Source organism: Passer domesticus, chromosome 4 (assembly GCF_036417665.1).
Source record: "Passer domesticus isolate bPasDom1 chromosome 4, bPasDom1.hap1, whole genome shotgun sequence".
NCBI classification, from domain to species: domain Eukaryota; kingdom Metazoa; phylum Chordata; class Aves; order Passeriformes; family Passeridae; genus Passer; species Passer domesticus.
The window spans coordinates 63,456,698-63,462,019 of record NC_087477.1 but is presented as its reverse complement, the minus strand read 5'-3'; the positions used below and the strand labels follow the sequence as shown (position 1 = coordinate 63,462,019).

Genomic DNA, 5,322 nt, shown 5'->3' with positions numbered 1-5,322 from the left:
CTTCACGGAAAGAAGTGTCAAACATTAGAACAGACTGCCCAAGGAAGTGGTTGAGTCACCATTCCCAGAAGTATTTAAAAGATGTGGCAGTTGCAGACGTGGTTTAGTGGTGGGCTTAGTAGTGTTGGGTTAGCAGTTGGTCTCCATGGCCTTAAAGGCCTTTTATAACCTAAATGATTCTGTGATTCTACATCCTTTACAAACTAGATGTGGTTTCGGAGGATAACTGAACTAATACTACTCCATCAGTGAAATAACAGAACACTGACATTTTCAAGTGTTTTCTTGGTAGTAGATGCCTAAATTTTAAATCCCTGAAGACATAAAAATATATTTCTAACCTTTTATTTTGGAGATAATGCACAGATTACTAGATACACGTGTCTTCACAATTTCCACTTTCTTCAGATTTTGGGGGTATTTGACTACTTTAAGGTATCAGGATATTCACAGCTTTTCTTTTTATAACTTTGGTAAGTCTTCTAATTGGACTACATCCCTGATGCTACCAAAGGTTCTGGGGTTGGGTTTGTTTTGTTTTTTTAACATTTTGAAGTTTCTGCAGTAGCTATCTTTGACTGGTTTTAAGATTTTTTTTTCCTCTAAACTTTAGAAGAAAGCTTGTTGGATAGACTTTGTAAAGCTTTTAACATAAGTCTGGTCTATTCTACTAGTCTCATTATTTTTAACAATCAGTTATTATTATTGGTGTGTCAAAACCATGACACCACATTATAATACATGCAGCAATATTTAGTTTAGCAATTTTCAGACCAACAATCTCTCAACACCCTGTCAGTTTCCAAGCAAGTTATTTAGGTAGTCCACACAAGGAGGGTTTAGTGTCTTAATACTAAATTTACTTATTTAAATTTATTTGACATTACAAAATATTTTATCAGAGCCACACAGACATGTAATAAATCAGAACACAATCACATGCAGTTGGATCACAATAGCAACCTGATTCTCATCAGCAGTCTAAAATATGCTCACCATTATGATGCTGGTTGTCCCCAGTGGGAAGGAATACATAGGTTGAATAGAAATGAAGTCCATTGCTCTCTTCAAAGTTAATTTTGTTGTTTGCTCAGTTTCTATGCTCTTTGTTGGGCTCTGATGTATACATGTGCCTCATGCTGATTGGGCTTGGTCAGTGATATTCACTTTTTTCCATCCCCCAAGTACTTCAGAGAAGGTTATTTACACAAGTAATTTGTCCACTCGTGATATAGCCAGTTGATTCACTCAACTTACACAGCTAAGTATCTCAATCAAAGCCTATCCCCTCATCTCCTGGTCCCCTTTATGTTGTGATGTTTGACTTCCTTTACAACAGTTGTGGTCAGCATTGCATTCTCTCTTGAGCTTCATAGGTACATCATTTGTGCTCAGGTGCTCCAAGGTAGAAATCATATGAGGGAACTCACATTGTTTAGCCTGGAGAAAAGGAGGCTCAGGAAGACCTTATTGCTCTTCAATTACCTGAAGGGGAGTTGTAGCAAGGTAGGAGTCAGCCTTTTGTCCCAGGCAGCTAGTGAAAGGACTAGAGAAAATGACCTTAAACTATGTCAGGAGAAGTTCAGATGAAATATTAAGAAAATTTTCTTCACAGGAAGGGTAATAAAGCATTGGAGTGGGCTCTCTAGGGATGTGGTGTAGCTGCCATACCTGGAGGTGTTCAAGATATGACTGGATGTGGTACTTAATGCCATGGTCTATTTGACAAGGTGGGTCAGTGATCTTTGAAGTATTTTCTAACCTAATTCTGTGATTCTGAACCTTCTTCCATTGTTTAGGATTTGGTTGGTCACAAATAAAAGTTGCCAAGTTTTATTTGGTTTCACAGTTTATGCTGAATAAACAGAATAGTCCTGAATAGGTATGGAATATAGAAAGTTCAAGATACTGATTGATTTTCCAAAGCTGATCAATCAACAGGATACCAGAATGATGCAGGAATCAACTAATTTTTGGTTCTCTGCACCATTTCCCAAAATTCACCACCTTATTTCAGCAGAACATGAAGAAAAAACTAGTATAGATTTTTAAGAAGTGTTTATAAAGTGTTATAAAGAGACTTAAATGAATATTACCATAAAAAATGTGACACAAAATTGTGAGAAGGGACAATTAATTGCCTCAAAGGCTAACATAATGTTTTTACTCAAACTAGTAACTGAGATTGCAGATTTATGTGCCAATAATGTGCTGTTTTTGTAAACTTTTTGGGCTGGATCTTGACAGGAATGATGACTATTTTCCCCATGGCTTTATTTCAGAGAGGAAACATTCACTTCAGTAACTACTGAGTGCTCAACTGCTCAGTCATGCTGTCTAGAAAATTCCATTTCTGTCAGGACATGTGTCAGTAACTGTCAGAGCAATAAGTAGCTACAGGGATAAAGAATCCAATGCTAGAAAAAAAATTACACACAATTATCTTGTGAAGTACTGTAATTTATTTTTATTTATGTTTTTTTTTTCTTCAGCTTTTTACTGCTATGCTGAACCTTGGAAGTACCATGATAGTGTCACAACTGATGGCAAAGAAAAGAGGATACCTATTTCAAGATGCATAAAGATAACGTGCATGAGAGAATATGATTGTTACAACTTGATGTTACTAATGACAAATAGTGTAAATGACATGTTATTTCCCACAACATTGCATTTTCAATAGGAAAGTTGTTTAAGTTGCTGCTAAAACTGGTATCACACAGTCATAAAATGGTTTGAGTTGGAAGGAACTTACAGATCATCTAGTTTCAACCCTCTCACTGATATAAAATTATCAGAATACAAAAGTTCAGAAATGACAATCCATTGTAACATTTCAATCAATATGTTAAATTCCTATACAGAGATAGCTGAAACATTAATAAATTTCATCAAAATAAATGAATTGTTTATAGTTTATAGGATTATATTTGTACATAAGAATTCTCTCAGTCCTGTTTCTGTCAAAGTTCTTTGCTTACTTTCTGCCAGGCAGAAAGTTTATATTACTTAATATATTATTACCCCTTGCTTCAGACCCCATGCAATGATTATTAATTTTTCACAGCAGGCAGTTACAGTGCATTCTCCCAAGAATAGTTTGATACATAGATGTTAATAAAGTTCCCTGGCCCAAAGGAATTTTCCATTGCCCATATCACTACAAAACAAAAGCTTCTGGATAACAGTATTAAAAGTACATATGCAAAATTGTAAATTACAAAGCTAAATAATTAATTCTTTTTTGCTGCACTCCTAGAAATACATATCTTTTATATTCTAGAATAGAGTAGAAGTATATGCTGACTTTGCTGGCTCTAAGTGACAGGTGGATAAAGTATCATTTCTCAATCTGAAACTAACACAGAATTCCCTATTGCTTTAAGGAAAGTAATACAACAAATACAAAAATAATCAACAGAAGGAGTTTCTCTCTTTCTGTGCTCTTTTATTCATAGATAACAATAAAATTGTGGCATTAAGTACCACATAATTTATTTTTGGGGGTTTTTATTTATTTGCACTGATTCTTTCATTTTAAGTTGACTACATGCTGATAACATTTTTAAAAAGTCCTGTAACACTTTTCTTCAATTTTTTTTGCAGCCTGTGACACAGGCTTCATCTTATCTTCTATATCTGTTTGAAATATTGCTGAAATGAGGGGCCAAGGGGAAGACACTAGTTTGAACTTTGATTTTGACCAAATAAGACCTCATACACTTTGGAGGTAAAGCCTACTCAAGAGTATTTCTGAAATAAAATGAGACTTTTAGAACACCTGCACAGCTGTGATTCATTAGATGATTCAGTTACGGGTTGGCAGAACAAGCAGAAAATAGATAATGATTGTGTGAGAGACTTATCTGAAAGCTCTAAACTACATCTGTGGTCTCTAATAGTTTAGGTGCATTTGGAAAAGAAGCAAAGAAGCACAAATGACCTATTAACAATTTTACTTTTATTTATTTGAAGAAGGATCCAGCAGGCACTGCCTCAGATAATGACCCCTGATCAGCTTAAATAGGGAGAAATCGACTTGTCTGTAAAAGGCTGGTGGTGTTTTTACCCATCTAAACTGGAAGTGAGATGTATGGATGTGGATACTCTGACATCTCAGTGTTAGTGTCTTTTTCTCCTCATCTGCTGGTGCTGGTCACAACCACAGCAGTCCTGATTTATATGTGTTCTGTGCAGTACCTCTGTGTTGTTGGAGAGACACCGTAAACTAAAACTTTATATCCTCATGTTGGATACATCCCACTTAATAACGAAATTTTAGACTTCTTAAGGCGAATTATTGTCACACGGCCCTTTGAACTTGTGAAGTGCCAGATTTCCCTGTGACAAATTCATAATATGTTAACAATGAGAAGATTACACCATTACTTTACAGGAACATGCTAAAATGCCATCTTTAAACCCATCTGAATTAAATGTACCTTGAAACAATGTCCTATTGCATCTTTTTAGGCTAAAATCTGTGTCCGCATAGTATTTTTGTCTTTATTTTTATTAATCTTACTTCTCATGAGAGAAACTCAGGAAGTTCTCAGTATCAGAAATAGAGATTCTGGCTCCACAAATATTCAGTGGGACCAAGATCTCACAGAAGACTTTGAGCAAGAGGATGCTCAGCCGATTTCTTCCTTACTCTGTAACTCTAGAAATAACAATGTATGTTTATCTATTCACATAGATAATAGAAACCATCATGATTCAATGATCATCTCCAATATCACAAATATTTCACCTTATCAAATATCCTAGCTTTTCTTTACAAAACATTAAGGTTCTGCTTTGGACCTACTTTGACAAATACACATCTTTAAGCACTGCTGTAAAACTACTGTGCAGTGCATGTTTCAGAGAAGGAGTCCATAATACATTCTCAGGCTGAGTTCAACTGCATTCCTACATTGCCTTTCTAATTTGCTAGGTCAGCTACATGGATTATTAAACTTAAAGCTTCCACAGGACAGCAAAACATATTTAAACTATTTCAGCTTTTTTTACTAAATCTCAGAAAGTTTCACTCAAAAGAAAAATAAGTTAGCAATTGTGAAGGAACAGTAATTTCTATTGAGTGAAAAGAGTAACTTATTAACAGTTGGAGGAATTACAACCTCTGCAGCTTCAGGAAGAAAATGATGTTTTTTATCATATCTTCAATAAAAGAAGAATAAGTTTTTCCCTCTGTTTAGCGTCATGTAATTAAATCCTACAAAAATAAGTGATTTATCAAAAAACAAGTCTCATAGCATAGTCAAATGTTAATTATATTCCATAACTATATATTCAGGAGGCTGTACAAATTCTTTA

At 34.9% G+C, this 5,322-nt stretch overlaps 1 long non-coding RNA gene across 2 annotated transcripts; it reads left to right on the top strand.

The window, feature by feature from the left end:
• Nucleotides 1–1,015: 1,015 nt before the first annotated feature.
• LOC135300053 (uncharacterized) lies at nt 1,016–3,468 on the top strand. 2 transcript variants are annotated; one of them, XR_010361923.1, is made up of 4 exons: nt 1,016–1,152; nt 1,396–1,506; nt 1,616–1,730; nt 2,493–3,468. It is a non-coding gene; the product is annotated as an uncharacterized LOC135300053 (long non-coding RNA). The 2 variants fall into 2 exon arrangements; XR_010361924.1 differs by having other exon boundaries at nt 1,033–1,152; nt 1,377–1,506.
• The last annotated feature ends 1,854 nt before the right edge of the window (nt 3,469–5,322 follow it).